We start from the raw sequence: 22,933 nt of genomic DNA on the forward strand, positions 1-22,933 counted from the left end.
CAAGAATACTGACTCTAAATAATGGCATTTGCTAATCAAGGCAATTAGTGGACACTTTTTTCACTGATCTTCAATCCCAAAACATATTGAATGTAACAGGGTTGATGCCACAAACATGTTTTAAAAGAGAAATATACATTTTTCAATTATAATGTGTGATTCACACTATATGAATTTCCTCAGTTAATTATTCAAATGATAAGACTTGAATTCCAAACGAACTGTGACAGGGTTGAAATAATGCTGTGTTTCAGGGTTCCTCGGTGTGTGAGGCTCTCTGATAGTTCGTGTCAGGACACTGTGATTCGTTGCACTGCCGGGATGTTTTGACGTGATCTTTGATCAATAAAGTTTGTGTTTTGTGGTGGGACTGACACCCATTTGCGGATCCATTTAAGAGGTCACCAGAAGACTGTGTCAGTGAATCAAATCACCTGACCTTCTCTCGCTCTCCATGAGTCCTGACACGTGTTGGACAACGCTGACCACAACAATAGTCGTTGTCTTTGATGAGTGTGTGCTGGCGGTGTGTGTTTACATGCACCTGTCTGTCATCTGCAGTGTGTGTTGCCGTTCTGGGCCTCATGGATTACTCTACTTTGGGAGGAAGACAGATTTATTCTACCAAAGTGAACTACAGCATGTCTGTTTAGTGCTCTCCATATATTATAAGCACTGGGTCATTCTATAAATGTATTTTATTTGGGAAAAATGTATCATTTCATTTGAAAAGCATACTGCTAAACCTTTAAGAATATTTTCACTGGCCCAAAGCAAGGGTGAAGATTTGGCTTGAACATTGGGTTGAAGCTTTTACCCATGTTTCTATTGATCAAGTGCAAGGCCATATCTACACTAATACTGATGAGCATATACAGGGTTTTTCTATGGCTGATTACAGACATTGTAAGTGCCAATAGTTATTTATTCTTACTAATCTGAAGCCTAAAGTGCTACTGTACATTATTTCATCCCAGTTACAGTAAGATTTGAATTGATATACTTAGAATTTGAATAGATGACTGAGCAAATGTAATTTAAATCACACATTATAATTGAAAAAAAATAAATAAAATTATAATCTGTTATATTTCTCTTTCAAAATGTGCCAATGGACATTCAAAATGTTTTGGGGCTGAATGTTACAGATTAGCAAATATCATCACATATTATTACATTATTCTTCTACTCTGTGCCAGTATTAACCAAATATTCAAATATAACTATATTCTTTTTTAAATATATTATAATAACAATATAATGGTAACCTTTTACAATAAAGCTGTATTTGTTGACATGATTACAGTAGATGTAATAGGTATCATGAAATAAAAGCGAACAAGATATTTTACAGCATGTTTTTATTATTATTATTATTATTTTTATTTTTTTTATCTCCTTTTCTCCCAATTTGAAATGCCCAATTCCCACTACTTAGTAGGTCCTCGTGGTGGTGTGGTTATTCACCTCAATCCGGGTGGCGGAGGACAAGTCTCAGTTGCCTCCGCTTCTGAGACCGTCAGTCCGTGCATCTTATCATGTGACTCGCTGTGCATGACACCGCGGAGACTCACAGCATGTGGAGGCTCATGCTACTCTCCGCGATCCACACACAACTTACCACACACCCCATTGAGAGCGAGAACCACTAATCACGACCACGAGGAGGTTACCCCATGTGACTCTACCCTCCCTAGCAACCGGGCCAATCTGGTTGCTTAGGAGTCCTGGCTGGAGTCGCTCAGCACGCATTTTACAGCATTTATTAATATTTTTATGGTAATTTATGAAATATAATGGTTCATTGTTAGTTCATGTTTGGTCGTATTCATATTACATTAACTAATGTAAACATATACAGCTTTTCGTTTTAAAGATGTATTAGGAAATGTAGAAATTAACACGAACCAAGATTAATAAGTGGTACAAGAGCTAGTGTTTATTGTTAGTTCATGTTAACTACTGATGTTAACTAATGTTGTCAAATACAGTCTTATAAATAAATGTAATATTATATAAAATGTATTTTTAATACCACACACACACACACAAATGTCTGTGATTGTTTTGCCCCTTGTTACAGCATTTCTTACAGTATGTGTAAAAACATGTATGACTTCAGGCACTGAACAACTGCACAAGTCAAAAAGCAGCAGATTGTAGTTGGACACATTCTCAGCAACAATAATAAAATAAAAAAAAATCTCTCTCTCTCTCTCTCTCTCTCTCTCTCTCTCTCTCTCTCTCTCTCTCTCTCTCTCTCTGTCCTGCAGCCTTAATTAAAGCTGAGCGCTTACAAAAAGGTAGAAGCAAATAACAAGACCACATATTACATTTAAGTCGCCTGTTCCCCTAACATAGCCTTAATAATTCATGTGATAGAGAACGGATCGTCTGTCGTTGGCTGCAGCGAGGCCGTGTGTGTGTGTGTGTGTGCAGACATGCATCCAGAAATGAGTCTGATTATTTTTAATGGGGTTTAAGGTTACTCGTGCTCTTATTCCCCGGCTGCCGTCATGACATACAGGAGTAAAGCAGCACCTCTGATTTCATACGAGTAACCGTTAGATGATTCTCCTGTGAGAGCACATGACCATCTTCTTGTTCACCTTTTGCCTTTATGTGTGTCATGAAAAATTACATTCTGTTTAGTATCTGGCTTATTCCTTCCACTACTGTTTTAGAGTGAGTGCACTACTTTAACAAATACTGTTTACACAATTTCTAACACATATTTCCTAGAGAAACTTCAGAATACATTCATGTAATTTCAGTTGAGCAAATATTGCATTAATTATTTCTAATTAATGATTCTAAATGTGTATTTAAACCTCATACAACAATATGAATTATATCACAAATAAATATTTAAATGTTTATAACCTATGAAATAAAACCACTTTTGGGTTTATGTTTAGACATCAATATTTTAAAAGAGTTATACATTTTGAAAAATATAAAACATGATATAAAATGCAAATAGGTAAAATATTCCAAATGCAGGGAAGACCGGGGCTATTTGTCACAAGCACTATATCTCAGTAATGATAAGATTTGGAGTCAAAAGTCCAATTACACAAATGTGTGTTTTATCTAGCAGAGGTTTTGTATGTTAGTCTCAAACAACTAGTTCCAAGGTATTTAAAAAAAAAAAAAAAAAGAAATCAGGTTCAGGTAAAGTTGTCATATGTGTTTTAAATGTCACAAATGTATACAGTTTCTCAACTGCAGTATTTGTTGGCTGAAACAATGTTTAGATTTTTTTGTCTGTTACCTTTTGTGCTTCGTTTCATTTTTTTAAAATTTTGCTAAAAAAAAAAAAAATTAAAAAAACTGTAATAGTCTGTTTAATGCCAGTGTAGGTTTACATAGTTTTGGTGGTTGTGATAGTGGGGACACATTCACCTATCACCCCACAATGTTCACATGAAACCTATGACCACTGGTTCCATTGTGACAACGTGCCCCACTATTGGGGCAAGTGGTCCCGAAAGCTCAACGTGTGTTCAGTGAACTGTAATCAACACTGACAATGTCCGATAGCTTTTTTTCCCAGCAAAGTCCCAAGTTACTGTATGTGAATATTCAGAAATAGAATTTGACAAAAATAATCAGACCCTTAGAAATATTCACTGGAGTATAAAGTGTGACAACTAGCCCCTCTCTTCCCTTTACATTTATCTGAAAAAGATTGTACATCAGGTTTATTTGAGACACTGAAGCATTATATGCTGCATGTGTGTATCGACATTAATGTGTGTTACAGAAGCTGCATGTGTGTATCGACCCCACCCTGATTCTCTGTGGCTGCATCGCATGCCGACATCTCCCCCTCTAGGACAAATCTGAGCATGCTTCCATGTGAGTGTGTGTTTCTGTTCCAGCTACATTATTGGGATGAAAACACAACTGAGCTTAATACATACTAAATAATGCCTTAATGAAAATGTAAAAATGCAGAAAGGTTTGTCTTTTCATTAGCTCAGTATAAAAAAATAATAGAAGTCAATGGAAAGTCCTTGTAATGATAGTGTGTGTGTGTGTGTGTGTGTGTGTGTGTGTGTGTGTGTGTGTGTGTATCTGTGTGCGTGTGTGTGTTTGCGTGTGTGATAGATCAGTCTCTCTCTCTCCTCACCCTGGGCAAGTGGCTGGCATCTGTGATGGATGATGCTTCTCCATCAGTGTGTCAGGTCAGGCTGCTGGGCCATATGGATCTGGCATATGGACTTCATGTATATGATAAGAGGAATGCAGGAGAGTGACTAAAATATACATTAAAGACATTCTGTGCTCTTAAAGACACAGGGTTCATCAGTTTGGCAAGAAAATCACACTCTGGATCCTTCACGGCATCAGACGCACGTGATCAGCGCTGGTCCCTTCTTCCACCTGCAAATCTGCAGGAATCAAAAGACAACCATTATTTTTAATAATATTTCTGACACCACGCGAAACCCCATCAACCACATTTTGCACCTACAGTAATTAGCTGCTGCAAATGTTGCAATGATTATTAACCAAATCAGCATATGGCTGAGTAAGAGAAATTACCAATGACACAAAGCTAGTTACAGATCGATTATTAGACCGATTTCATGCCTGAAAGGAAATGTTTCTTACAACAACAGCAACATCAGCACAACTTGCTCTGTAAAGAAAAGGGTAACACTTTACAAAAAGGTTGTATTTGTTGACATTAGTTAACATGAACTAACAATGAACAATACTTTTATAGCATTTATTCATCTTGGTTAACAACCTAAATGAGGTTACACCGATGAGTAAAAGTCATTTTTATTGGTTAGATCAAGTAGGAAAAAATCTGTGAGGTAATAATTGCGTTAACACTTTTTTTTTTTTTTACAGCTAATAATAGTACTATTAATATTATTATTTTACATCTTATTTTTTACAGTTCCTTTCAAGAAGTTCAAGGTCACTGTACCATAAATGTGCAATAATTTACAAACGGTACAATGATCAAACAGTTACAAAAATAAAATAAAAGCAAACATTGCACTGTTCAAAATGGTAACATAAAAAAACTGTCAACAATATTATTTCATTTTGTTGAAATAATCGACCTGAAAACACTAGGTTAAACCAATAAAACTAATTGTAAGGGTCAGATGGAGAAGAAATAGCTCATTAAGGTAGCAAATGTAGGTTGCCACTTTTTACAGAGTGCAACGAGTGCATTAGAAATGCTGCAATGGAAATCACAGCTAGATTATAAGTATTTCTAAATTAAACTTGCTGATCACGCACATTGCACAGCAACAAAAAGTCCCTTTTTCATGTCCTGTAAATAGACACTGATAGAGCTGGTAAGAATTAAGATGATCTATATGGATGTGGAATTCCTAATCAGACGATTTTCCCGCAGCTCCGGGCCTGCAGGCTGTCGAATCAGCCCAGGGGGTTTAATTCGATTGTTTAAAGGCCGCTTTTAATTGGTGCTTTGTCTGCACAATCCTAAATGAGTGGGGACACCCACGGCGAAGTCCCACCGCGAGTCAAGACAGTTTGACAGGCCCCGCAGAGCTTCCTGTCCCAGAAAGCCTCAAATCGCCAGGCGTGTGACAGCGGCCCACACTCAAGCATCTCCCCAATTAAAACTTAACTGTCAGAGAGAAATATTCGAGCTCGGCGTGTCTGAACGCGCTTGTCTGGCCGCAGTCGTGGGTGTATGTGTGTGCGGAACCAGTCCATTATTTGGGAATATGAATGCATGTGTGTTTTTTTAACCTGTCTGTGCATGTAGCATGTTTTGTGAGGCGCATGCCTACATAGTATCATTTGAGAAATGGCGAAATTGTAAGATTGAAGCTTTGATTGAAGTAAGATTGAAGAAGCTTGACTTTTATTCTCATAGAGACCAACCAATCAACAAACAGAATTTCAGATCAATACAATAGAGCCCAAAAGTGTCCGCCTACTTTTTCAGCTGTCTTGGTTCCAGAAATATTTTTCCCATTAATTTTTTTCCATAGTGATTTCATAAAATCCTGCATTAAAGAGTTGTGCACCATGAACCAAACCAACCAGCTCTGAGGTGAATCACAACAGTACAAACTTTGATTTGAAGCCAAAAAAATATTTGAAAATCGGACAAAAAGACAAACATACAAGTATGTGTACTGAACGTCTTTAATGAGGAAATGAACTACAATCCCATGAAGCATTGCGAATAACATAATCGAATTGTAGAAAATATAAAACTAATGATTTAAAGTTGTTGATTAAGTATAAAAAAACATTATATTTAAATTTTATTGCAAAATGTTCAGATAAATTCATATATATAAGTAGTTTGAGAGTGTAGGGAGAGCGACTGGATTGTGTCATTCACAGTGCATCATGGGAGTGGGCTGAGCTCCAAATCTCTTCTGACGTGATTCTCTGATTGGTGGATCTTTCTCTTCAGGATCATGGGTAGTGTAGTTCTTCACCAGGAATCCAACCCAGTCTCATAGAATAAAAGCTATTATAACAAAATATTTGCTAAATTTTAACTAAGTTTTTGTGTAACCCCTTCTACGTTTAGCTGCAGTTTCCTGGTGAAATTAACTGTAGAGGTGCTACAACAACTGTGTATTTTATTCACTTTCACACAAATCACAAGTAAAATGGCTAAATATGTCTTTATAAACAATTATTTTTCGCTGTATTACTCACACACTGCTAAGTTATGATATAAAAAATCTTTTACTATAAATTGAATTGAAAAATGATACATTTTAACGCTTGTATTACAGCAGACAAATATAATTGACACAAAATAATGTGGTTGCTACAGAACATTTACTTGTCAAGTCACATTTGCTTTTAGAACACTATCAGTTAGGTTTAGGTGTTGGTTTCAGGTAAGGATGTTGCTTCTCATTTGCTTTAACCCTCCTATGGTATTGAACAATGGCACCTCCCTTTGGTATTCGTGGTAATTTTTGATCGGAAGGGTCTGATGAGTAACCTCTTTTTTTTTTTTTAGGCAGATGCTATTTACACCCTGGTGCAAATAATGGTATATGCTATTTACACCCCAGTGCACACAGTGGCAGATATTATTTGTACCCCAACCCTGGTGCAAATAATGGTAGATACTAACTGCACCCCAGTGCAAATATTGTCAGTTACTATATGCACCCATATTTAAATACTTACAGTACATACAGTATGGGCATCACTGAGTGTGCTTATTGTGTTTATTTAGAGTCCCACAGACACACTACATTAACCCCTACCCCTAAACCTAACCTTAACCTTACCTTAGAAAAAATAACCTTAGTTTTACTACAGTAACCATGGTTTCACCATGGTATTTTTTGTACATTTACAGTAACCACAAAATTAACCATGGTTACTATATTATCACATTATTACTGTAGTAAAACCATGGTTAATTGCATTAAAACTATGGTTTCTGCCAAAGAACATGGTTACTACAATTTTAGTAATACAGTGATGCAATGTACACACAAGCGATGCCGAGCCGCGGGAACGAGTGCAATCGACAGACCCCGTCTCCGGATCAAACCCTTGCAAATAGGCACTCCTTAATTTATCTTGATAATGATACCATTTCTTCTTCCCTGTAGAAAGATAAATAAAATTATGCATTTATTTTTGGATTTAATACTATTTTGATCTTATTTACATGTACATTTCTACATTTTAATATTAATTTGCATATGCAAATAACCAATTTTTATTTTAATTTTTAATTAAGAACCTATACTTCTATAAGTTGAAACATGAAGAAAATATGAGAATGTGACATAAATTGGAGGCAGATTGCTGCCATCTGATGAACAAAATATAAATAACATGACTTGAAAACCATGTCATGCCAGTAACAGCCAGTAGATGTCTGTAGCCACCTAACGTGTAGTCTGGGCTTGTTGTAACCTAATTTTATATTTTATTACAAGATATGCACTTGGATATATATTTAGACATTATCAAACAATTATTTGTCAAAGTTTAGCATTTTAAAATGGATTTGAAGTGTCAGTTTTTGCAGTTAATGTCATTAAGCTTGCAATCAAACCTGACCATGGTGTTACAAAGAGAAGACACAAAATAATCATTTTTCTACCAATAATTTATTTCAAACATAAAAATGTAATAATTCAAAGTAAATGCATAATAATGTCAAGAAAATGAACATCAAGAAACAGAAATGAACTGCAAAATTCTGAAAATTAAATTAGAGCATAAAACAGAAGAATCAGAGTAAACATTTTGCAATTTCAAACTTTCTGTAGTAAAAATGTATTTTGCAAACATGATTGTGTCAGATTGTTGTCATCAGCTGGAAAACAACAGACTGACTTGTAATGCCTACAATGACAACTTATTGATGCAGTGGTTCTCTCTCTCTCTCTCTCTCTCTCTGTGTGTGTGTGTGTGTGTTCTGCATTGTGAGTGTGTTATCGTCTCACCCCTTCATTTCTGAGTGTGTGTGTTTAGCATTGTGACTGATTTATTGTTTTTTTGGACAAATGTAAAAAAAAGCTCTGTGTTATAGTCACACCAGTTGTGTGTAGGTGTGTTTGTGTGTGAGTTGGTGTGTATGTTTTGCACTGAGGATGTTTTAGAGTCTCACTCTGTAATTTCTGTATGTTTTTTTTTTTTTTTTTTTTTTTTTTTGCTCTTTTTCTGCATTGTGGCTGATTTATTGATTGTATTTGACAGATCAAAATGGTCGGTCAATTCTGACCACGAATACCAAAGGTGTTGCTTTCTTTTTTTTTCTTTTTTTTTTTACAACCACTTAGACTTATCGAATCAAGCCCATTTTTTATGTTCAGATGGCAAATGGAGGAAAAGTCACCAAGTCTTGTACTGCTCAGATAAAGGAAACCATTTTTATTAAATGAGGAAATTTATTTCAGTCAAAAATGACAGATTACCATAGAAGGGTTAAGAATACTATTGGTTAGGTTTAGGTTAAAGTTTTAGGTTAGGGTGGTACTAATAGAAGTTTCTAATAGAAACCATTTCACTTGCTTTTGGCACCCCTGGGCTGGGCATTTCACTGGGAAACTGCAGCCAAACATGTAGGAATGTGATTTTGTTCTGCAAAAATGTTGAAATAGTCACATAATTTTCATGACATCAGGCATGGGATTCTGTTATTAAACATGATTTTAAAAAATGTACGTTGAAATGATGTTTTCAACAGTAGCGTATACCATCGATTAACAACCTCAGAGCTCACGGTACGTCTGTCTTTAAAGGTTTATACATTATCATTAATAATCAATTCCCCTATGGAGAAAATGAATGGGGTTTTTAGTTTTGAACCAGACTTTTGCACTCTATACAGACATAACATTTTATTTAGCCTCCAATCCAAAATTTGATTTTAAGAAAGGAAAAACCAGTGAACAAATATAGTTACTCATTCAAATCCATTTATTTATGCAATACAAATGACTGTGTTGATAACATGTAATACGCTTCCTTCATCTTATTCCAAATCCTGATGTGTTCTGGGTTATGTAAGGGATTAAACTTTATGTTTAGGTTTAGGTTAGGGGTTAAACCTGTTAAAACATTATTTGTTGGTTTGTTCATTTATCTCCATAGAAGTAAAAAAATATGATACTTTGTACGTCATTATCAAAGCGCACATTTTGAGCCAACTTGTATGATTTCGCCATGTCATACTAATTACAGTTGTGCTCAAAAATTTGCATACCCTCGGAGAATTGGTAATATATGTACCATTTTTAAAGAAAACATGAGTGAGCAGGCAAAACACATTTCTTTTATTTCTTATGGGATTCATATTCAACTGTAGGTTATAACAGAATGGCACAATCATAAAACAAAACATGGCAACAAAGAAAAAAATGAAATGACCCCTGTTCAAAAGTCTGCATACCCTTAGTTCTTAATACTGTGTATTGCCCCCTTTAGCATCAATGACAGCGTGCAGTCTTTTGTAATAGTTGTCTATGAGGCCCCAAATTCTTGCAGGTGGTATAGCTGCCCATTCGTCTTGGCAAAATGCCTCCAGGTCATGCAAAGTCTTTGGTCATCTTGCATGAACCGCACGTTTGAGATCTCCCCAGAGTGTATCGATGATATTAAGGTCAGGAGACTGTGATGGCCACTCCAGAACCTTCACCTTTTTCTGCTGTAACAACTGGAGGGTCAACTTGGCCTTGTGCTTAGGGTCATTGTCGTGTTGGATAGTCCAACAGCGTCCCATGCGCAGCTTTAGTGCAGAAGAATGCAAATTGTCTGCCAGTATTTTCTGATAACATGCTGCATTCATCTTGCCATCAATTTTCACAAGATTCCCCGTGCCTTTAGAGCTCACCACCCCCCCCCCCCCAAAACATCAGTGAGCCACCACTCCAAGCATAGCGCTTATGGTTGTGACCATAAAGCTCTATTTTGGTCTCGTCACTCCAGAAGCTGTGAGGTGTGTCAAGATGTTGTCAGGCATATTGTAACTGGGCTTTTTTGTGGCATTGGTGCAGTAAAGTCTTCTTTCTGGCAACTCGACCATGCAGCTCATTTTTGTTCAAGTATCATCATATTGTGCTCCTTGAAACAACCACACCATCTTTTTCCAGAGCAGCCTGTATTTCTCCTGAGGTTACCTGTGGGTTTTTCTTTGTATCCTGAACAATTCTTCTGGCAGTTGTGGCTGAAATCTTTCTTGGTCTACCTGACCTTGGCTTGGTATCAAGAGATCCCCGAATTTTCCACTTCTTAATAAGTGATTGAACAGTACTGACTGGCATTTTCAAGGCTTTGGATATCTTTTTATATCCTTTTCCATCTTTATAAAGTTCCATTACCTTGTTACGCAGGTCTTTTGACAGTTCTTTTCTGCTCCCCATGGCTCAGTATCTAACCTGCTCAGTGCATCCACATGAGAGCTAACAAACTCATTGACTATTTATACACAGACACTAATTGCAATTTAAAAAGCCACAGGTGTGGGAAATTAAACTTTAATTGCCATTTAAACCTGTGTGTGTCACCTTGTGTGTCTGTAACAAGGCCAAACATTCAAGGGTATGTAAACTTTTGATCAGGGCCATTTGGGTGATTTCTGTTATCATTATGATTTAAAAAGGAGCCAAACAACTATGTGATAATAAATGGCTTCATATGATCACTATCCTTAAAAAAGTTTTGTTTTGCATGATCAGTCATATTTTCAAAATCAATGGCAAAATTTCACAATTTCTGCTAGGGTATGCAAACTTTTGAGCACAACTGTATTATGATTGTCATGTGACCAGTTTTGTGTATGCTCTGAGCAAACTTGTGTATCTGGATGTGTTGTGGCCCCTCAAAGCTTCATTCAGTGCAGCCATCCGCACGCTAGCCGCTTGGCAGAAGGCGATGTGTGATTGCGGATCGGGTTACACACAGAGTGATTTGTAATTCTGAGTAATCACTTAGGACAAGACCTTACACCATTTTATCTGCACATGACTGTGGGCTAAAGTCAATACTCATAGTACAATAATGAGTGGAGGATAACTGAGGCTTTTTATGAAAGCTCAGAGGAGTGAACCTGATGCGCCACGGCTTCCCTTTAAAAACACACGGTGTACAGGAAAGTGGCCTGCAGCGCTCTTCAACTGGCACACCAGCATATCCTCTTCACTTCTGTTTCTAAACAAACAAACACAAAACCTCCTCAGGAACGTTGCGTGGTTACAGAGAAACTGTGCATGAAAAATTTAATCAGTGGTGATTTCCTGAAACAATGTTTAGGGAGCTTCATATTTCTTCACCTTCCTCCTACAACACCTTCAGCGGCGCATGCCGAGACATCTCCTGCACTGGCTAAAGAGCATTACATCTCTGATATCACAGGAACTCTTTCTTTGCAAAGTATAAACATCAGCCTGCCAGATGGTCATTATTTTGTCAAGTCATCGTGCCAGAAATTCACAGTCAATGATATCTGATGCCATGGCATGTTATTAGCGTGTCGCAAAAAGTCTTCATTTACGCGTGCGTTCCTAAAAGAGGATTACACAAGGTGCATGCAGCACGTGTCTGCCCACTATAATCTCTGCCACTGGCAAACACCATTATTGAAAATGTTTCTGTGTGCCAGCACACACATGCTCGTTTTAGTGTTCTGACAAAATTCTGTCTCAAGACTCTCTTAGCAAACACAGTAATCTGGCCACAGATTATATTTATTATTTTGATATATATACATATATATATATATATATATATATATATATATATATATATATATATATATGTTATTGGTTCTCAGATTTCAGATCCTATCTCATGCTGAGAACAATTGTACACTGTAGTTGTATAGTAACGCACTTAACAATAACACTTTATTCTCTTTGCTAAAAGAATACCATGATGTTGTACTAGTGTTTGCTAAGTCAAGGATCACTATTGATCATATTTAAGGTTAATAATTTGAACAAACCCTTTGTATTCAGCATCAAACTTGTCCTGTATCATCTGTGCTCCAGACATGAATGATTCCTCAAATCATGGGTGTTGTTGAGGAGAGAAGCACTGTTACTTTACTAACAGATCACACTTAATATTTTCACCTGAAAAATTCCATAGACTTACACTGAAGGAGAGACTCCAGTCAGATCTAGATAGTAGAATATTACTTGAGGGTGAAGTCTTTTGATTTGGACCACTAAACACTAACCCAGAACACCCCACCATTGTGGAGGTGACTTTTTCAAGGGCGAGCACCATGCACATTTTCTTCAGAAAAATGTTTATCTACACGCATCTCCGCATAGCAGACTGATTTGAATTACCTCTGTGCAGCAAGATACACAGCTCTCATTTGAATGCATCTTACATTTTTGCAGTTTAATTGTAATTTCTGAACTGAGTGATTTCATCATGACATTACTAATACTAATAAACACATTTACCTAAGTATATAAAGCTAATTATACAGCCTGATCTAATTATTATTTGTAGGTATTCGTTTGCATCATTTAAACGTACATCTTTTTTGTACGATTTTACAGCTTTAGAAACGTAAGCATATTTATGAGTCCTTTATATAATAAATACATTTGTATAATCCTCTGATTTGTAACTAGTAGCACCTAATAAACCAGCTAAATAAATAAATAAATAAATATATAGTTTCCCTAAAAATGTATGTCCACATACCACCATGTATGTGAGGACAACGTTGTGAAAGTTTAAATAACACTAAGCTATAGTAATTTTTTTTTTTTTTTCATCAAATAGTTTATTATGTTTCCAGGAGTGTTGATTATTCATGTTTTTGAGACATTACAGACATTACATCAGAAATTAGCATAATTAATTCAGATTCAAAGTAATGTCCAGCATCATCCAATCACTGTCAATCATGTTAAAATAAAATGATACATTATAAATTCTGAATCTATGTACTGATTATCATTGTCTCATGTCTGTCAAACATGTTGAGTGATCCAAACATCATCTGCAGCCTGAAACTGAACTTTTGATCAGATTTTAGGAGTGAATGCACTTAACTGCATAGAGAGCTATAGGATGCTCCCTTGCTCCCTATTTAGTGAATGACTTAACCTCCAGTGTGCTGTCTGTCTGCACTGGTCTCAGAACAGTTTGAAATACACCTGAGGCAACAGTATTTTAATGTTTACATGAGTGCGATTTGACTTTTTAGGCAGCTATTGAGGATTGAGATGAAGATCATTGAAAAAAGATTTAAATTTGGGTCTATTTCTTACAAAGAGCTATCATATGGTTTCTGAAAACTTGGATTACAGTGCATAAATACAATGGATTACTTTTTTGGTGCTTTTTTCATTTTTGTTTAAGTGCCACGTATTCAGAAAACGCCCACGTCAAACTAAATACAAATTGAATGATTAAGTAATGATGAAATGATCACAGAATTTGTATTCATTTCAACATTGTAAAGTTTAGTCTTAGTTAAAGTCATATACTCCTATAAAACAACTTGAATAGCACACCAGAAATCACAGAACAGAATGAAACCTTCATAATGTCAAATTAGGTTAATGTGTCAACTGAGTTAAAGCTAACATTTTTAATGTTTTAGATGCTATCAATACATCTACTGTCTACATTTCAGAGTCTATGCAAACGTAAGTAAAAAACCTTAAGCTTAATTTTCAATGTAACTGTATTTTTAAAAATCTTTTTTTTTTTTTTTTTTTTTTTTTGCATTTATTTTTATGTATGAATTGTTTTTACAATTGAGGATTTGGATGGATGTCCTCATAAAGGAAGGATTTGTCTGGTTTAACTCACTTCTGGGGACAAATCTGTCCCCAAACTATAGCTAAGAAAACACACATGTACTGTATATACAGACATATACAGTATATACAGTATATATGATACAGTTAAACTATTACAGTGTATTCACAAACACACACACACACACACACACACTCCATCTGGAAGGGAACTCATGTAAAGTGTCTTCTTCCTGGAGTCTGGAATCATTTATTTGTATCACAGCAGTTCTTTTGCTGGTGTTTCTCCAGTAACACTGGTCTGTTCCAGCTGTCTCACAGCATTTAACACAGCACATATGGCACCTAAATATCATTGTTTTACTGGTTCAAATGGCTCTTATTCATTATCAGAGTGCTCTCGTTTAATGTCAGTTCCACAGAAAAAAAAAAATACATTTTGATATGGAAGGCTACAAGCCTTTTAGAGTGAAAGAGTTTTTAGGTTTTTCTCTCTCTGCTGATTGGCTGATTTGGCCGTTGATGACACTCACATTCACAGTCTGAGAGTTTGTGAAGCAACACCATCTGTGTGTTTTTTACTAATTACTGTAAATGGATATAAATATGAAGGAAAGTGTTTCACATGACAATCTGTTTCACATGTCTGTGTGTCAGCACTGTTTTCATCCCTACAGCTGAAGATCTTTAATGACTGAACTCAAAAACATCCGGCTCAATGTCAGCTATACTTACAGTGTGATTATAAAACTTTCAAATCCTGCCTGCCGTAAATATAATCATGGGACTAGTTTAATTAAAATGATAAACTTAACTTGCATTATGGGTGTCTGTGCCAGTTTATTTCTTTTATATATATAAAACCAATGAGCACTGAACTTAAAAAAGCAGACATCTGAAATTGTATTCATCATACTGTAGATTTACACTCACGACCACTTTATTAAGAACACCAGTACACCTACTTATTCATGCGATTATCTAATCAGCCAATCATGTGGCAGCAGTTCAGTGCATAAAATCATGCAGATATGGGTCAAGAGCTTCAGTTAATGTTCACATCAAACATCAGAATGGGGAAAAATGTGATCTCAGTGATTTTGACCGTGGCATGATTGTTGGTGTCAGATGGGCTGGTTTGAGTATTTCTGTAACTGCTGATCTCCTGGGATTTTCACACACAACAGTCTCTAGAATTTACTCAGATAGGTGCCAAAACAAAAAATATCCAGTGAGAGGCAGTTCTGTGGATGGAAACACCTTGTTGATGAGAGAGGTCAACAGAGAATGACCAGACTGGTTTGAACAGACAAAGTCTATGATAACTCAGATAACCGCTCTGTACAATTGTAGTGAGAAGAATAGCATTCTGTCAGCCAAAAACAGAAAGCTGAGATCAAATTTTCCCTATTCTGATGGTTGATGTGATCATTAACTGAAGCTCCTGACCCATATCTGAATGATTTTATGCACTGCACTGCTGCCACACGATTGGCTGATTAGATAATCGGATGAATAAGTAGGTGTACAGGTGTTCCCAATAAAGTGGTAAGTGAGTGTAGAAATTCACAGACAATACAGATCATAGAGTCACTATAAAATGTAATTTTCTAAAACTCAATATTTGGTTTTGCTTTAGTCCAAAAAATTACAGGGAACCTAAAAATCTGGAACTATTACAGAATTTAAAAACTTTAATTTCCAGGCACATTTCCATTTTACTTATGGAAATTTTAAAAATATTAAGTAGTTTTCACTCTTTGTCAGTGCAATTATTCTTTTGATATATTTTGTTTTTAGTTCAAATTCAGTTTTTTTTTAACACTACACATTGTGCTCATTCTAAAGCAGTGGCGATTGAAAACTACACAGGGAGCAAGGCTTCCCCTAAAATCTCATAAGAAATGCAGCAATGATGAATTTAATATATGTACATATAATCTATATAAATTACATACTACTCTTTGTGCATTTCAGTATTTTAGAGAATAAAAGTGTAAAATATAATACATCAATATCGCGCTGTTCTTTCAAATTATGCAATCCATTTTTTCTACATTAATATGTCAATAGAATTCAGTGGACACTCGGACCATAGAGCACTACTGAAGCTTTGCCTAAATGGGAGTCTATGGCAGATACCTATACCATTTATATCAAGGCGCAAAAAATCTATGTTGATTGGACGAGAGGCTCTAAATGTGTCATTTTGGGTCCCGCCCAGGCGCCATGCTTCTCTAGAAGTCTCTGATAGTCAATCAGCTCGCTCACATGTGATATGTTAAGCCAATCGGCTCACATGCCTAACATTTTTCAGAGTTTTCTCTGAAACCCTCCTCCTCCCCAGCTTCACTGGTCTAGATCTGATACACGAGGATTGTATTTATGTCTACTTGTGCAGCAGCCTCAATGCAGCATGTCCGCCTGCTAACACAATATATCTGTATGTTCTAGCAGTAGAAAGTCTCCATACTTGCACTACAGCAGCAGCAGCATAGCAGATCTAGTCCGTCAAGACCAATATCCAATATCCTACCAATATGTCATACCCACATTATCATGGTAAATCATTCTGAGAGTTGTCATAACTGAAATGTATATTTGTCCTGCCTGTGAGCCCAGCTTATCTATATGATGATTGGTCAAGCTCTCAAATGGAAGGGACTTTGCAACAAACAGCCAATAATTGAAACAGTAATGTATGTGATTGCCAGTGTATGAAATGTAAAAACACTACTGTTGAGCGCAGAAGGTTCGGCGACTCGGAGATACAGTTATTTTCAATCTGACATAACACATTCATTTCATCTTTCATATTTGGGTAATTGTTTTGATCGTAGTTAATTCTTTTCACTAAGAAATTTTACTGTTTGATTAATTGTTTGAACAGCTTCTGGAAGCAACATTGCAGATACCAAACAATAGTCTGTGCTTCGCCACTGTTGAAAATGCTTCTAATGACTGATGCTGTAAATGATAGCTGTCACATCCACTCAGAACAGAGTCATTGTCAGATACACAGACAGAGGGAGAAGTGGACACATGGAGCCTGATGCACAGACAGCACTTTTATTTGGATTTATACTGTATAACTAAAATATACACTATACATTATTCTGGAGTTTATAGTGAACATTATTTAACAGAGCTAACTAATGGAAGTTGTTACAGACAGCTATATTCTGCACTGTGATCTTTCAAAACCTTGGAGAATGTCTTTGTCCCTGCTCTTTCTTTTCAACCCTGTTACAATAATTTTCAGCATTGCTCTGTTTGTTTTGAGCGACCCGTTCATAAGTATATGATAATTGATAATAGATCATACTTACAGTATCTATTAAGTATATGATTTCCAAACCGTGACAGTGTTGAAATAGTGTAGCGCTTCAAAGTTAGGCCTGTTCGGAAACTGTTTGGTGCTGCTAGCAAAGATGCATCACATTCTGCTCTGCCCTTCCTCTCATGGACATCTCTGTCTTAGCAAAGGTCAGATTTGTGCTCTGGAGATCTGCTGGAGTGTTTGCTAATAGCTGGAGAAGCTCCTCCATCACTGGTCATTATCTGTGACTGTCAGGGCTTCGTTTAATGTCGTCTCAACTGACAGATCGCAGACAGGTGTCAACAGAGCACTGTCAAACAAGCAGCCACTCCGCCACAGAATGAGAAGCAATTGATGCCAAACACATCTTACTGTGACAACATATCCTGTTTATTAGATATATTTTGAATAAAAGCAGCCCTTTCCAATCTGAGGAAAAAATAATCTTTAAGTCCAAATGAGACTTCACAGATTCAGCTCTTATAAAACATGTCAATTATGGCATCAGGGACATTTGCATGTGACACCCATTCAGGAATAATTTGTTCTTCACACTGAATGTGACCAGACCATCCATCCCTCAAATCTCTCAGGAAGATCGAGGTTCCTCAGGGATGTGGCTCAAACTGGATTACAACTACACACGGCACATGAGTGATGCCGTCATTCCGGCAGCTTTGGTCAGCAACACACTGGTATCGATTGCTCTAGTAGAAAACATGTACACTAGAGATGGTTTACAACATAGAGTTGCTCTTTGTTAACAGAAAGATCAACTAATAAAAAATAGAGATTTCAGTTACAACCTGAAGTCACTGAAGAACTTTCTCTTGTCTTTTAGAAAATCATTGTGAACAAAATGATCTGAAAACCTATAATGTAACATCAAGAACAAAAGTGTTGTGTTATTTTTTGTTCAGAACAGAGTTGGTTAGAGAAACTATGCCTGACACCAAAGGCAACTGCCTTGCTGCTAAGGCTCTGTCACATTTACCTTTGCACAGCGAAAGTTTGCATGCAAACAAAGCGTGGTGGGATGTTAAGCGAGTGTGAAACCTGCAGCAATGTAGCAAATTTGCTTGTAAAAAGTTAACCAAACTTGAACCCCATGCAAAGTTAATATAGGGAAATTTCTTTACCACTGGATTTCAGAGGTGAAATTCAAGTGATTTCATCTAGCAGCAATTTTTGTGAATTAAGCACAATCAATAATGAGCCTAATTTACATAGAAAAGAGGCGTGTTTGCACAGAATGACTATGTCTTTAAATACTGAAGACGCTGCACTATTTCAGTGCTGATTGTGCATGTTTAAACTAGATTGCGGGAGGTAAATGATAAGATGCAGATTTTTGCACTGAAATAACACAAGCAAAAGTAGCGCAACTGTTTAATGAAATCACCCCAATAACATCACGTCTGATGATCTAGATAAAATTAGACATAATCACGGGAATATTTAATGACTACAATGCTTTTCTGATTCCATTTCTCACTAGAAATGGAATCATAAATTAGGGTTAAAGTTAAAAATGAAAAAGTGGACCTTTATAAATTAATTTACAAACAAGATCATGGGATATCCCAGGCAGTGATGGGTACATCTATGCTGCCTTCAAAAACTGTCCACAGGAGGACAGCATGTGACGTAAACATTGGATTCTGACGTGCCTTGATACCTTACCATCACTGTATAATGCCTGAGAAGGAGCATTATTTCAGACACAGCCAGAGATTCTCAGTAAAACAAAGATTTCTAGCATTAGGGTCAGGGTTAGGGTAAGGATTAATGTTAGGGTTAGGTACGTCAGCATTTCTCTCACAATAATAGGGTTAATTATGATGACTGATATCTACTGATCCAATCCAAGCCTCCACACTGTCTGTCCTCTGTTTTGCTGTCTTTGTAGCATTAATTGTGAGCTGTGGACTATTGGGTTTGTCTTTGATTTGACATTACCTCTCGTTTCTCCAGGCAGAGATGACTCCACACTGGGGATGAGAGCACTGTGAAGGTGCCCGAGGTGCTTTACAAGGGTGACTTATAGCTGCTTTGATGAGGCACACATGCGTGAGGGCTAGCGGTGGGGGTTAGCAGTGTAGCATAGACCTTCACGGTCAGCAGTCATGTCACTGAGCTACTGTGGGTCTGGAGGATGTGAAGGACGGTCACTAGAGCCAGAAAGATCTCCGACACCAATGATTTATACCACCCTGATGAAAAGACCAAAAGGTCCCATGCTGGTCCAAGCTGGTTTATGTTGGTTTGGTGCTTATCTAGCTGGTGGACTTGGACTTGGTGACCAAGGTAGTCTTGCTGGTTAAGTTTGTTAAGCCACCTTGTTGGGACAGCAGCAACCAGCATCCAAGGGATTAAGGTTTTGATGGTTAGCATGATCCAGTTAGCCCCTGCTGGTAGATGCTGTAACTACACCTGGACCCAAAAATCTTCTTTCTCCTATGACGACTACTGAAATGTATTCTGACTAGATATTTTTTTCACAGAAACTTATGGTATAGGGGCATCACTGCAGCTTGTTTATTGTGTTTATATGGAGTCCCACAAAAACCCTATACCTACACCTGAACCTAAACTTAACCCTACCTATTTGAGACTTTAGAAAAAGGAGCAATACAATCTAGTCAGGACCGATGCCGAGCCATGGCAGAAAGCCATCACCCCTTGCACCCCAGGTCAGGAAGATGATGAGTGAGATCGACAGACTCTGCCTCTTACCTGGACCAAACCCTTCTGGTTGACTGTGACTAAATCAACCTTCATGTTTATTTTTATTTACTACCATAATTAGTATTAAAGAAAATATTATGAGTGGAGACAGGAAACAGGATGCGTAGAATAGTGGGACAAGAGTGGGACAAGATGAAATGGGTTGCTTGCAAAAAGTATATACGCACTCTCAACTCTCCACAGCACTTTAACAACACTAGTGTTGCACTTTGTGGTAAATTTCTATGGTTCCACCAGACACTAGGGGGTGCAAATAGCCATTCTTTGTAGCAGGTACCATTTACACCTATATAAATTGCAAATATTTAATATTTTGTAGATATTTTATCAAAGCCTGATTTTTTTCTTTGTAGGGCTCTTTGACTTATGTTTTCCTGTCTGGTGCCATTGACGTCACAGCTCAGTATAGTCGCTAGTGAAGGGTTTGAAATTGTATGCATTCTTGTGGTGCCATTAGCCAATCAGCCTTGTTATGACATAATTTTCCTGCATCTCCAGAGTGATTAGTCACATGGCATTTACAACAAAGGAGATTGACTCAAGAGTGCCCAGAACTGAGTGCTCATCAGCAATTATGGAATTCAAATATTTCAAGGGCTGTATGTGCCAAGCGATCAACTGAGATGAATGGGAATATTAATGGAGAACATAGAAAACTTCAGGTATTATTGACTTCCTTTCCAGCAACACAAGCTGGTGGCCAGCAATGCCGGTCTTTTCCACACACACAGATGTACAGCGTGTAGGTCTGCGTGACCCTGGCCCGGCCACCCGGCCTGTGTTCAGTCAACTGTAAAATGAGCTGCAGCCAGTAGCGTGCTGGTAATGAGAAGTGGCATCTCGTTCAGTGTAACCTCGGGAAATCGCTTCTGTAAATACCTTCTATAAATAAAGAGTACCTTAGTTAGGCTCGTGAGATGCTCTTTGAAAAGGTCATCTGTTGCCCATTGCAGACGTCCGCCCGGATTTTTAACTCGCCCATGCTCACTCGTCCCTCTCACCTGGTCACAGGGCCGAAGCCTGTCTGTTTATGTGTATGACATTTGCTCTGAATCCATCAATGGGCACATGTACATGTCATTTGCAGCGGGCGGGTTGCTCTGAAATCACCGCTGGGGATGAGAAGCTTCTACGTGCTGTTAATTACATCCCTAAAGGGTTCACATGTGCTCGACCCAAAGCCATATTTCATCATGTCAACACCGATGTAACATGCCATAGCAGTTTAAGAGCACAACAATGACTCTGTAGTAAACCATGCACACCCATTTACAGTGTGTCATTGTGTTTGAATGCATTTTAAAGTGAATCTCTTCTGCATACTGTACACAAACCACCAGCTATTTTCAACAGAATTATCAAGAAACCAATCAATGTATTTCTTTATCTTTGAAGTATAAAATTCTTACTAGATTTATACATTTTCTTATGACAATGTGTAGTGGGTGCTTGCCATACGATTGATAAGATGTTCTGAGTGGTTCTTAATGCATTGCTATTCAGTTGCTAGGGTCTTGTAGGTGGTTGCTGGGGTTTTCCTATGTGGTTCTTTAGGTGTTCTTATTGGATGTTTGTGCATTGCTATGCAGTTGCTAGCGTGTTGTTATGTGGTTGTTAAAGTGTTCTTAGATGTTGTTAGGGTGTTGCTAGGGTGCTGTTGGTGGTTGCTAGAGCATTTCTGTGCAGTTGCTAAGGTGTTCTGAGTAGTTGTTAGGGTGTTGTTATGTGATTGATAAGGTGGTTGCTTGGACTGTACATGATTGCTAAGGTGTTGCTTAGTGGATGTTTGAGCATTGCTATCCATTTGCTTGAGTGTTCTAGGTGGTTTCTATGGCGCTGTTGTATGGTTGTTAAGGTGCTCTGAGTGGTTGTAAGTGCATTGCTATGCAGTTGCTAGGGATTTGTGGGTGGTTGTTAGGTACTTATGTGGTTGTTAAGGTGTTGTTAGTGGATGTTAGAGCATTGCTTTGTAGTTGTTAGAGTATTCTAGGTGGTTGCTAAGGTGTTCTGAGTGGTTGTAAGTGCACTGATATGCAGTTGCTACAGTGTTGTGGGTGGTTGCTAGGGGGTTGTTATGTGATTAGTAAGGTGTTCTTAGTGTAATGTTTGTGCATTGCTGTGCAGTTGCTTTGGAGTCCTAGGTGGTTGCTAAGGCAATGCTATGTGGTTGCTAAGATGTTCTGAATGGTTGTAAGTGCATTGATATGCAGTTACTAGTGTATTCTAGGTGGTTGCTAGGGCATTGTTATATGGTTGCTAAGGTGTTCTGAGTGATTGTTAGTGCAGTGCTATGCAGTTGCTAGTATATTCTAGGTGTTTGCTAGGGCATTTTAATGAAGTTGCTAAGGTGTTCTAAATAGTTGTTAGTGCGTTGCTATACTGTTGCTAGTGTGCAGTGGGTGGTTGCTAGGGGTGTTGTTATGTAGTTGGTAAGGTGTTCTTATTGGATGTTAGTGCATTTCTATGTAGTTGCTAAGGTGTTCTGAGTAGTTGTTAGGATGTTGTTATGTGGTTGCTTAGGTGGTTGCTAGGACTGTACATGCTTGCTAAGGTGTTCCTTAGTGGATGTTAGAGCACTGCTATCCAGTTGCTAGAGTGTTCAAGGTGGTTGCTATGGCGCTGTTATATGGTTGCTAAG

General features: G+C 37.4%; 1 protein-coding gene across 1 annotated transcript in view; it reads right to left on the reverse strand.

The window, feature by feature from the left end:
• The window catches only part of LOC127455400 (uncharacterized), a 329,023-nt gene extending 315,436 nt beyond the window's left edge, over positions 1 to 13,587 (reverse strand). Inside the window, exon 1 of the mRNA XM_051723274.1 lies at positions 13,570 to 13,587. The gene's annotated coding sequence lies outside the window, so the exon portion shown is untranslated. The remainder of the gene's footprint in view (positions 1 to 13,569) is intronic.
• Between the last annotated feature and the right edge of the window lie 9,346 nt (positions 13,588 to 22,933).

Source organism: Myxocyprinus asiaticus, chromosome 17 (assembly GCF_019703515.2).
Source record: "Myxocyprinus asiaticus isolate MX2 ecotype Aquarium Trade chromosome 17, UBuf_Myxa_2, whole genome shotgun sequence".
Lineage (NCBI taxonomy): Eukaryota > Metazoa > Chordata > Actinopteri > Cypriniformes > Catostomidae > Myxocyprinus > Myxocyprinus asiaticus.